Raw genomic sequence first — 13,027 nt, forward strand, 5'->3', positions numbered from 1 at the left:
CCTGAGGCAGTATCTAGATGTATAAATATAGATATTCTGCTAGTCTTCTCCTGATGCAAACACAGGTTTGTTTGTGGCTTTTTTTTTGTTTTGCAGAAACTATTAAAATGTAACAACCCCCCAAATATTCCTGTGTTTAAAAAAACAGATCATGGATGCAGGAACAGTCACTCATGATTTGGAGTGGGCAAGCAAATAATTTTCATTTGACTGTGCCCTTGTATTTGCAACTAGCTTTTCTGCTGTGACCCACTATACTTACCTTGTCTACTGCTCTAACCAACAACATGCCTTTTTAATCTGCCTTCCTAGGGTCTGTATTTGATTACAGCATTCATGTTCTATTTAGATTCTTTTGTATCATGCCCTGTGGTGCAAGCACGAAAGGTGTTATTTATAAAATGAAATTCTGTTGTATTGCAGCTTGGATTCAAAGAGGACAAGTGATATTAAATACTTACTTTATTTAATAATATCTTGGATTTATTAACTCAATTTCCTTACAAGATTAGACATGGGAGGGCAGAAGGGATTATTAACTAATGAACAAGCTTCAGGCAATACCCCTCCCAATATATATACACATTATTTCAATCATTTCTATTTAGAGGGCCAGGATGTGCACCTCCAGCTTAGCATAGTGGCTTTGTGTACAAAAGGCATTGCATATAACCATTGTTGGAAACAGTGTATGGGGAAAATTGTACTACCCCTTTAAGGGACAACCGGGCAATAATCTAGGAGGCCCCTTCCTGCCCTTGGGCTGAGCTATTTAAACACAGGCATAGGAAACCGAGACATGAGGGGGGGGGGGAGGAGGAATAGAGAGTAGAAGCCAGGGAGACTGCAGTGGGTGGTGATTTCTCTCTCAGGCGCCAGGAGACAAACCTAACATGACTCACAGATTTGGGTTTGTGGATTTTGTTTGGGAGCTCTGCACCAGGGTCCTGACAAACTGTTTGTTGTAATGATTCCTGTCCTGAAACCTTATTAAAAAGGCACATGACATTTGGTTAATGTGTGTTGGCTTCTCATAGGTCCCGTTGCCATACTCCTTGCCATACTCCTTTCTCACCTCCTCTTTCCACAGTTCCACTACATCATGAGCCACTTGTCTAGGAGGCGGGTGTGCACCGGGGTGAGGAGCGAACTCTTCCAACACTGACACCTCTATAGACCTGTATATAAACCATCAGTAGATGCTTATGAAGCATCCAGCCTTCATCTTAACTCAGGTGAGTTCTACCAGCCTGGGGAGAAGGTGTGGCAAGTTTCCAAACTTGTGTTCCTCGTGTACAAGCATGCTGTGCCTCTATGATCTGACATTTAGTCTTTCAGGGTATCTACAGTCCATATTTAACAATCATGTATTCATAATAACAGTATGTTTAACCTGAAAACCTTTACCCTACAATAAATGCAGTACATTTTCTACCAACAAAATCTAGAGATGGGCCCAAGCTGCAAACCTCAGACCTGTGTTCAAAACTCCCCAAAGCCCTAGGTTGGTGCACATATAAACTTTGGGTTCAGGCCCATTTCTAAACAAAAACTAAAACCCTCAAGCCCCTGTTCCTAAAAAAGCTTTTACAAAACAGACACAGTTCACATAACTTGAAATCTGTCAAGTCCACAAGTAAGACCTGAGTCTGACATAGGAAAGTGAAATAATGTCAATGTCACAAATACTACTGGCAGAAAATTCCCACTCCGAGGTGCATGACAGGTAAAAACTTTCACCCCAGGATCTCTTGCACAGTTAGAGGTGAGTCACCAACATCCAGATTCATTAGACCCAAAGGTGCCACTCAAATAAGACAAGCTACTGATAGAACAAGAGAGATTAGACTTTTAAAGTATCTGATAGATTAAAAGGAAATTGTCAGGATATGTTAAATGGATATTCAAGTACTTAGGCCCCAATTTTCACCTACTTAAAGATCTTAAAGCTGGATCTGAGACAAAGATCAAAAATAAGGGGTGGCAACTTTTTTTTACTTACATGGCATCATTGTCAACAAGGACCCAGTGCAATGTAAAATTCACTGCATGAAGATTATCAGCAGCTAAGAACAGATAAGGAATAAACGATATTCAGAACCAAGATTTGAATTAAGGATCATCTCTAGACTCAGGTGAAAAAAGCTTCAACATGGATCGTCAGGGAGAATGTTCCCAATAGAAAAGCGGGATAAATAATAGGATTTGATGGAGCAGAGGTTAAATTTGGGTCAAAAGTGAAGAGTGACTGAGAAGCAGACTTATGGTGAATCTTTCAAAAGTAGACATAATTGCAACCACAAAAGGACACTCATCCATTGCACCAATACAAATACACTCTTGGATCCTGTATAGGCAACATTGCTTCTGTCTACCACTGCCTCCCTCCTGATGCCCCAAGACATCTTTCATTTGAATTTTATTCCATGAATATTCCATAATGAAAAACTCTGCTCCCCTTTTCAGGAAAGCCGGTGAAAATATATTAGCTAATAAATGGAAGCTTATGGATTTCCTGACAATCACAAATTGGTCACCATGAGCATGAAAAGTGGTCTCAATGGAAAAGTTACAGAAGTACAGTTTCCAAGTCTATACATATTATGAATGTGCAAAATGTCACACTTTGAAACAACTGAACAAAATTTGGCTCATTACTTAGATCTCAGTGAGATCTACAAAACAAGCCAAGTTTGAACAACATTGGTTTTGAGTTTATTTTAAATTACGCAGACACAAACTTTTGTTACTGAAACGTTGGAGAGAGCATAATCTACTCTCTCTCTCTCTCTCTCTCTCTCTCTCTCACACACACACACACACAGTTTTCAAGAACTATATTTTTCAGAAAAATTCACCTCTGAGTTAAGCATGGAAAATTTCAGCCCCAAATTAGTTTGAGAAAGTTGTAAGCACATGAAAGTATGGAATAAAAATGGAAACTGCATTTTAGCACTGTCTATAGAGTATGTTATTATGTCTGAATTAATTATTATGGTCAGCATGCAATGAATAAGTTAGGAATGAAAGTAATCTGTGATCCAAGAACACAGATTATGAGTAGCTTTCTTGATGTGCTGCTTTCCAAACCCACCCACCTTCTATTCTTCCATACCTGCTCACTGAAGGTTTTCACATCCCCTCCATCTGAGCATCTCAAAGCAAGCAGAACAGGGCAGAAAATCTGGCCCATTATTTTCAAGCTTTTAGGAAGAGATTCAATCCAGAAATGCTTCAAAATCTGGACTCACTTCTGAGGGTGTTTGGCTTTGTGGTTTTGGTTTGGGTTCATTTCTAATTAAGCTAATTGAGAATTAGCCAAGAATAAGAAAAGAGAAAATACAGAAAAGTAGTTGAGAGATACATTAAAAACCCAGTACAACTCCCATCAAAATCAAGGTGCACCATCCACTAGCTTCAGTGGAGGTAGGCTGAGACCTAAGAGAATGAACTTCAGCTGTATGGTGGGACTGACTGAGTAGCCAATACAATAACGGGAGAATGAGAGGTAAACAGTTCAGAATGACCCAGAGTTAGGGAGAACCTTGCTGGATGCATTCTGCACGACTCATGAGCTGTGATCACGGCAACTGTGATCACCACAGATCTGTCAGAGATTCTACTAGGACGTGACATACAGCACACACTGTACCACCCTTCTAAAGTGCTATCTGAATGCATTTTGACTCATACTTTTCAACCCCCAATCTGTCCCCCCATCTCTTCTGCACACTCTTTAAGGCTCCACCTGAACATCAAAAGCAGATCTCCCTTTTCCCCCAGTGCAATCTTTTAAAATATCGGATTGGGACAGACACATCTCCAGCCAAACAGGAATCAAATCATACCATAGTGTACCTGGGAGAACTCTACCCCGTCTCTGAATGCACTCCCTTTGTCAGATCATATCAGGAGAGTCAACCTTTGAAACCTATACACAATGTGGTGCAATAGCTCCTTAATCCTTTCTCTCTGTAAAACTAATGCTTTCAGCTCACTATGAAATTTTGGGATAGTCTATGCTGTAAAAATTACTGTGTCAAGGGATCCAGTTACAACACAATTACAACTAAATGCCATTTGGTTTTGCAGTCCTTAGTGGAAGCAAACCATGTTCTAACTCTACACCCAAAGTATGCTACGGCCTTGGGCTTTGCAAGATGGCACCAAAACTGGGCACCTAGATAAAATATAGTTGGATCTAGTCCATAGTTAAAAACTGAGCTGTGCTATAACCATGTTGGGGGATAACTTTGTTGTAAATGAGTCGCCTGACATGTCCTCTTTCATAGCAGAGATGAGTTATTTAAACATGAGTTACAAAGGGAGTGGAGGCTTGGGTGTCAGAACGCCTGAGCTCTACTCCCAGCTCTATCCCTGACTCATTATCTGATTTTGGGCAAGTAATTTTAACCTCTCTGTGCCTCAGTTTCCACAACCATAAAACTGGTTGTGGAAACTGAGGCAAAAAATTCTTAAGTACTTCACTGAAGGAGAGAGAGGTTGTGAGGCATAGCTCACTAATTTCCATTAAGCGCTTTCCGATCCTCAGATGAAAGGAGCTAGAGAAAGGCAAAGTATTACTATGATGTTCATCGACTTTTTTCCTCACAGTGACTTTGCTGTAGCACTCCATGGCTGTTGAAAGCAGACAGCAGGTAAAGCAGATGTATGTGAGATCTCATGAAAGATCACCCACATCTATTTTCTTTAGGGTAAGTTCATTTTCTGTGCCTGTTCTGTGGGCCCTTGGAGATTAAATACAGCTGAACACTATTAAACACTTAGCCTCGGTGCATGAAGAATATATTCTTTTAGCAGTTTTATTCCTTTATCAATTACTACTTTAAGACACTTGCACCGTATTATTTTATATTGGCCAGTTGTAAAGATAATTTACTCCCTGAGCAGTTTTATTCCTTTAACATTTCAAACTTTTGTTCGATGTTTATCACGTGATGGTTTGTGGCAGATACTGAGAGGAATTATTTACTAAAGGAGATGATACACTGACAGACTTTTTTGCATTTTTACCATGCTTCAGAAAAGAAACCTGGCTAAGGATTCTGGTGAAGCTCCATACTTAGCTGTTAAGCAAAGTGAAATGCTTTCTCTCCCTCTATCAGGGGCAAGACCTTTACCAGAGCCTTGCTCCCAGCTACAGCCATATAAGTATTCACACAACAAAATATAATATCCTGAGTTTGTTACAAACTTGAAACTCAGCCCAAGGGTCATTGCTCTGCAAACCTATCAAGTGGACCTGGAGCCAATTTATGTCTTCATGGAGTTCATGCTCAAGCCAAGAGAATTTTGCAGGGTCAAGTGACACTGCCACACAACATGATTAAACCCAGTAATTTATTTGACCCCAAACCACAGTAAATGTCAGGTAACTTAATGTGAAGGCCTCTCAGTCAGAGAGCCCGTCCTCATGTCAGTACTGAAGAGCAGGGTATGGTGGCAAGATGCCTGAACATGCTCAGTAGCATCCTACAAGGTCACAAAACAAGGCTGCATTGCCATGTGGGCCATACATAATACAACAATGAAAGAAGGATCCAAGTATTGCCATCAAGGGAAGAGCTGGTGGCTGGATGGGGCGTGCATCAGAGTAATGATGGCATTTCAGGGCTGTATGATCAGAATTTAGCTTTTGTGGTGACAGTGCTACACAGATCAACAAAGCCTTCACAGCTCAGCAGAAGACTCTGATTTCATTGCAAAGCAATAATTCAGGACAGATGATGAAAGATTTGCTGCGGTTCACAAACCCTTTAAGTGAAAACGAACCCAGTTTTGAGTGACTCTGGGGCCGTTGCCTTGATACCAGGCAAGATTTGAAGTTCTGTGTAATTTCCACATGAACCTTTGAAACCCTGGAAGCTCACCTGAGTTTTGCTTTGAACACAGAAGTCAAATTGAAGCTTTGTGAGAAAGGGGTGCAGACCCTGGCAGATCAAACCTACTAATACCTAGCTCTTATACAGTGCTTTTCATCAGTAGCCCTCAAAGGGCTTTACAGGGAGGTCAAATGGGGAAACTGAAGCACAGAGAGGGGAAGTGACTTGCCCAAGGTCACCCAGCAGACCAGTGGCAGAGCAGGGACTAGCACTTAGAGTTCTTGAGTCCCAGCCCAGTTCTCTAGCCATGAGGCCACAAAGCCTCATGAGAGTGCTTGCAAAGGGCCAGCACAGAGTTGTATTCAGATCTGCTCAGCAGCCCCAGACAGGCCAATTCCCTAAACACATCCCTTAAATTGTATAATTGAGTTCACTTACTAACTCTGAATGAAAAGAAATGCCTTACTGTCTAGAAAGACTGGTGTCAATCTTTATCCCTCCAAAAAGCTGGCTAATTTTAAGTTTTCCATGTTCAAATACAGTTGTAAACTATTAAAGCATTCGCCCTGGTGCATGGAAAACATAGAGTTTGAACAATCTTAGTCCTTTATGAAGGACTGATTCCTGAGAGTTGCACTGTTTCCTTTAGCAGTACAGCATGCTTTTTTGTTGCACAGAATGTTTATTTTTGTAACCATTTTTTCCTTCTTTCCACAGTTATTTACTGGAGGGTTTTTACACACACACACACACACACACACAGATTAAAGAACATCCTTTTGGATGTGACTGTAGGCTGACAGTCAGGATAGAGCACATAGAAGTGAGATATCCTTGGGATTGATTACATGCCTTTCACAGTTTGTGCATCCAACCAAATTAGACCAGAGGGAGGGGCAGAACCTGCTCATTGTGTAGTTTTCATTTGTTACATGTTCAGTTAATGCATTAAAATGACAAGGAATAAATCTGCTGAGAGAACAGTCACAGACCAAGACCTACATATAGATCCAGAAGGGATTCCCACACTGTACAGGCATCCAACTCTCTACTAGCACAGAACTTCCAGTGTTGTCCCAAAGTCCCCCAAACATAAAGCTATGACTATCCTGATTTTTAGTTGTTTTCCCCAGTGGCATCTTCTGTGTCCAGACTGGAACCATGAGAATCACTCATTTTCTCCCAGCTCTAAATGTAGCTTCAACCACTGAAGTCCTAAGTCCCAGCTACCACTACTGGAGAGAACTCTGTTCAGACCTTGCCAGTGCCATTCCTTCACTGGTCAGATGGATTGCTGTTATACGATATGAGGCAGTTCCTCCCCTGGTGGCACTGTGCACACTAACTGCATTACTCCAAACTTATGCCTGCTTGTGAAGAAAAAGGAACAGGCATTTCTCTCAGGTCTCTTGCATGACAGTGCAGATCTCCAGATAGCAAATTATCTTAAACTTGAATTGCTTTATACTAGAAGATGGAAGAGAGAGGAGTACATGAGGTCATGTCAGCCTGTAACATCACTGGTAGCTGAGGACATATTTGTCCTTGGCCATCATTTGTGGACAGGGATGCAACAACAGGTGCTCGCCAAATCCCATCAGACGTTAGAGATAAAAGGATAGGAGGCATCTCTCTCACCAGCAGAGCTTGGATACATCATCACCTCTGAGCTGACTGATGCATGGCTTTCTACATTGCCCATTCAGCTATGAGGAGGAGCTGGGCTGGCTCCACATCAGCCCTAATGGATATGAAAAATGAGCAAAGAGAATTTTGTCCATAATGAAAGAAAAGATTGAGAACCTTTAAAGTTGTTGGGGAGATTCAGAACTACATGTGGTAAGGAACATATTGGAGTTACAGTCTATGTAACTGACAGCCCCAGTGCAGGGCTCCAGCTTTCAGTACCCCACAAGGCCTCACTTCAGTCAGTAGAAGCGCCCCTGGTGAGGACGCACACTGCTGACAGAAGGAGCATAGTGTGGACGTGAACCACCATTTTAATTAATGTGGTGACTGTATGTCAACTTAACTTAATTGGGCCTGGTCTACACTGGGGGCAGGGGGAAATCGATCAAAGTTACGCAACTTCAGCTATGTGAATAATGTACCTGAAGTTGACGTACTTAGATCTACTCACCGCGGTGTCTTCACTGCGGTGAGTCAACTGCTGCTGCTCCCCCGTTGACTCTGCCTGCACCTCTCACAGCGGTGAGTACAGGAGTCAATGGGAGAGTGCTCAGGGGTTGATTAATTGCATCTAGACTAGACGCGATAAATCGACCCCCGCTGGATCGATCGCTGCCCGCCAATTCGGCGGGTAGTATAAACATACCCTTCGACTTGATTTTGTAGTGCAGACAAGCCCCGAGTCTGGAATAGGAGTAAACTGTGTGGATCCAGTGAATGGAGAGCTCTGATGGGAAGAAATAGCAGAACTAGAAGTAGAGCTGGAAAAGGTACAGTAATTCTGAAAGAGAAAAGCCTGGGAACATCTTAAAGGCTGGATACCAGGTGATGTACCTGGAAGAGGGAAGAGAAAAAAGCAGAACAGTCACATTTTTGGATTCAAGCTTCTATTTTTTTCTTGCATGCCTCTTTTTTCCCCCCCTTTCTACTCAGACATGGAAGACTTGGATTGGTTTGGGAATTTGTACTCATACAGTTTGGGCTGAGTGACATTTAAATTCCTAGTTTGTCTAAACAAATCTAAAATATTGCATGTACAAATGTCTGGTTGCAAAACCTGCACATGTGGTTATAAAATCAAGATGGATAGTACATTGAAAGTTGACCTACGGTATCAAAAAATAAATATTCACAGATACTAAGGCCAGAAGAGGCCACTGTGGTAATCTAATCTGACCTCCTGCATAAAACAGGCCACATAATTTCATCCAGTAATTTTTGCATAAAGTCCATAAGATAAGAGACATCTTAAACTTGTGGGAGAAGGGAAAAATCTGAGAGAGTAGAAATCTAAGAAACAAGTGAGCTAGAACAGGCACCAGGAAAGATCTATGAGTCAAGTAGATGCAATGAAGGGAGTGGAGTTGCAAATAGCTGCCTATCTACTGTATGTAGGTATTTATGAAGGACCTGGTAAATCAGTAACGAAGGCACAGAGAAAAGACAGGAAGGAATAAGAGTGAGATATAATACTGGAAAAGATAAAGGTGTACCAAGAAATGATCAAACAAACTAATTGTAATACATACTTGTTAGTTGAAATTATCTGAACTGTGATGCTTGAATTGTGGCCTCCTGCTCCATGCTAAATTATTGTTCAAAGAACGAGCGCGAGAGAGAAAACGGAAGGAAAAAGCTCTCAGTTCCCAGAAGGGATTTTGAGAAGAAATACTACTTGCTGCATTTGTCTATACAGTTTCCTGCAACTCCTGCAAAAACAGTGTGATAGATTTAATCACCTAGAGTGCAATTAGATGAGAGCCCAAGTGCAAAAAACCTCAAACACAAGACTCATCGTTCCTCTAACAAACTGAAACTCCAAGTTTCTCCATTATCCTTGTTCTGTCCAGAAACAGCCCTCAAACATCTGAAACATTCCTGGAATTAACAAATATGTGCTGATTTCACCTTGCTTCCTGATATCTCTCTGGCTGGCACTGATTTACAATGCATGGCATTGTTGTGCTGTGGGAATATACTTTGTCTTTTTTATTTCTTCTTAAATTTCCCAGTAACCGCAAGAGGGAGGTTGAGTCATTGAGTAATAGTGTGACTCCTTAAATCAAAGGATGAGTAAGTGTATGCAAGCTTTTGTTATGGACAATTTCTTATAGGCTGTAGTCCACTAAATCAATGTTAATGTTAGTTAATTTGGCTTCTAAAAGGTCATTTCAACAGACAAACTTTTTCATGGAACTCAGGTACTCATTACTTTGGTATTGAAAACCAGGACAGGGACCTGAGTGGCAATGTGTTTCTTCTAAACTGTGGTAAAAATGATTTTTTTCCATGCTCTGTAGCAAGAGTGAATTTAAGACCCATAGGATACAAAGCGTATAATTTGGTAGAAAAAGACAAAAAGAAAACAAAGATGACAAATGTTTGTCAATTTCCAAGTCAGTAAAGGTGCAGTGTTCTGAATTTGCTCCATGCAATATAAATGAACTGTAGGACATGATGCACAAGATAACTAGAAGAGAAAAAATCTAATGCTCCCTACTTTAGTGCTTTGGTCACATAGTGAAGCTCAGAAAAAGATAATTTAGCTTGGAGGCTGCCAGTTGAAACTAAGCATCCCATGTATTTCAAACATTTCTTTAATTAACAAGGAATAAAAAAGTAAATAAATGTGCATTCCCTGGATTACTTACAAATATAGTCCCACATTTCAGGTACAGTTCACCTGAATTTCCTTGGAAATCATCAAGGCCGTGTAAGAGGGTTTAATCTCCTGCTCCCCCATACATTTATGCAGCCAATTTTCATGTCAAATAGTTCTTGCAAACATTATCTAGTTCTCACAACAGCTCTTTGAGATAGGCAAGTATCATCTTTGCTACTTTACACATGGGGAAACTGAAACAAAGTGGTAAAGTGATTTTACCAAGACCACAGAGGGAGATGCTTGCTAGAGCCTGGATTATTTGGAAGTAGGCCCACCTGATTGCTATTCCTGTGCCTAAATCACTGTCTCTCAGTAATGTTACAAATAACTGCGCTGGCCCCTCGATTAACTCTACCTTCCTTCTTCCAACCCCACTGTCTTAGGAGAGAGGGCTAAGTTTTTATTTGATTTAAGAACAGGCAACCCTAATCACAAAGACCCTAAAGGTCACATTACCCTTTTCCGGTCTGAGGGCACACAAGACCAGGGAAGGGAAGGCAGTTTCCAAGCAGTTTGTTCAATTTACACTATCATTAACTCCCACACTGATTATTTTGGGACCCCTTTCTAGAAAGCTGTCTCTCCCAATTTTCTGAGACAAGTGAGGTCCTGACCTTACTGTTCAGATGTGGTTGGGAAAAAAATTTCTCCAAGGCGAGCACGAACCATTTCTACTGGCTTTACACAGAAGAAAGGAGTGCTATGGGAAATTAAAATCAGTTCTAACAGCCTTAAGTCCCAGATCACTGGGACTGGAGCTGCTATATCCAGTGCATCCCTAGGGTATATAGTTATATTTTTATATACATAATATATATACACACAAGAAATAACAATATGAAACTGGTTGGCATGGTGGCAGCACAACACACCTGGGACTTGGGCCAGAAGTGGCCTCAACTCACGCTCTCCCAGGCTTAGCAAAGAGTGATTGTAAAGCATGAAGGTGTCACTCTTGCTATCTTGAAGGGAACAGTAACAGCTGCATAACCTCATCTAGCAATTCTTTCCAGAGAAGTCCATACAGCTGCTTAGCACAGGGTCCTGAGAAAACTGAGCTTTCTAGTCTCCCTACTAGACAGTGAAAGGAAAATTACAGTTGCCTTTAATAAAGTGAGATCAGGGATGTGTCCCTCTAGTTAAGAAACAGAAGTAGGAGTCATTGGTTCTAGTCTCAGCTCTGCTACATGACCTTGCCCATGTCATAACACATCTCTGTACCTCAGTTTCCCCATCTGTAAAATGAAGATAACAATATTGCCCTACCTCTGGGAGACTGAGAGATTTAATGTATTAATATGTATAAAGAGCTCTGAGTCCCTTCAGTAAAAAGTGGTACAATATATAAATGTAAAATATTTATTAGTTTGGGGAAATAAAAAGGCAAGTGGGATGGGTTTGCATTTATGCTCATTACAGCTGGCAGAAGACTAAAACCCAATCTGCAAATCTAACAGCAAAACAAAACAAAACAAAAAATCAACAACACATAAACATGACTGTAGAGCAGGGGTCGGCAACCTTCAGCATGCGGCCTATCAGGGAAACCTGCTGGCGAGCCGCGAGACATTTTGTTTATGTTGACCGTCCGCAGGCACAGCCCCCCGCAGCTCCCAGTGGCCATGGTTCACCGTTCCCAGCCACTGGGAGCCACAGGGGGAGGGCGCGTGCCTGCAGATGGTCAACTTAAACAAAATGTCTCGCGGCCCGCCAGCGGGTTTCCCTGATGCGCCGCATGCTGAAGGTTGCCGACCCCTGCTGTAGAGCTATTGAATTACTATGAGAGATCACTCTGCCAGCTATTGAAAACTAAACAGCATGGCTATTCTATCTAAGAAACATTTTTTTTACGTTAGATATTATTAAGCAGTGTATTTGTGCAACTAGACAGTCAACATTTTCTTGGTTCAGCAGACAATCTATAGTGATTTGACCTCTGAAATCTGTACAAATCTTCATTCCCTAATTCTCAATTTTCAACACTTAAGCCACTCAGTGGCTACTGGAATCAGGGCTAGTCTACACTTACCAGCCGGGTCGACGCGGTGAGTTCGACTTCTCGGAGTTCGAACTATCGCGTCTAATCTGGACGCGATAGTTCGAACTCCGGAAGTGCCGCGGTCGACTCCGGTACTCCACCACTGCAAACGGCAGTGGCGGAGTCAACCTTGGAGCCGCGGACTTCGATTCCGCGGTGTCTGGACGGGTGAGTAGTTCGAACTAGGGTACTTCGAATTCAGCTACGCTATTCACGTAGCTGAACTTGCGTACCCTAGTTCGACCCCCACCCTTAGTGTAGACCTGCCCTAAGAAAGCCATTTTCTGATGTACAAACAGCAAGCTACAGGCCACCCAGAGCTTACAGTGCAGTGATACACAGTAATAACAATACTGTTCTCTAACACTTTCATCAGACGATCTCCATGCATTTTACAAACATCAATAAATAAAGCCTCACATACATCCCTGGTAGTATCATTAACCCTATTACACAGATGGGAAAACTGAATCACAAAGCAGTGAAATGACTTGCAGAAGGCCACACAACAACTCTGTGGCAGACCTAAGAAAAGAACCTGAGGCTGCCTACTTCCAGTTCTGAGCCTTAACACAAAGATCTCCTTACTACCATCATAAAAAAGACCCAGAGATTTTGATCCCAATTTTTTAACTTCAGTGTCTAAATTCCACAATGATGTGGTCAAACGTGACACATGGTACCTAAATGGGACATTTTATAGATTTTATTAGGGTATGTTCCCTTTTTTGTTTAAGTACATGCTTTATGAAACACCTAAAGGCCTTTGGGAATGTCGCACAATAAAAAATT

The 13,027-nt window shown here is 41.6% G+C and overlaps 1 protein-coding gene and 1 long non-coding RNA gene across 37 annotated transcripts in view; one reads left to right on the forward strand and one right to left on the reverse strand.

The window, feature by feature from the left end:
• ZBTB20 (zinc finger and BTB domain containing 20) overlaps positions 1-13,027 on the reverse strand; it is a 646,879-nt gene that overhangs the window by 259,600 nt on the left and 374,252 nt on the right. The window lies entirely within an intron of this gene.
• LOC120377756 overlaps positions 1-13,027 on the forward strand; it is a 34,281-nt gene that overhangs the window by 7,866 nt on the left and 13,388 nt on the right. For 2 of the 3 annotated variants that reach the window (XR_005587483.1, XR_005587485.1), the window contains exons 3-4: positions 1,091-1,235; positions 4,615-4,715. This is a non-coding gene — a long non-coding RNA (uncharacterized LOC120377756). Of the gene's footprint in view, positions 1-1,090; positions 1,236-4,614; positions 4,716-8,198; positions 8,303-13,027 lie in introns of all 3 variants that reach the window. The other variant, XR_005587484.1, reaches the window with a different exon arrangement.

Source organism: Mauremys reevesii, linkage group 1 (genome assembly GCF_016161935.1).
Source record: "Mauremys reevesii isolate NIE-2019 linkage group 1, ASM1616193v1, whole genome shotgun sequence".
In the NCBI taxonomy this organism is placed as follows: Eukaryota; Metazoa; Chordata; order Testudines; family Geoemydidae; genus Mauremys; species Mauremys reevesii.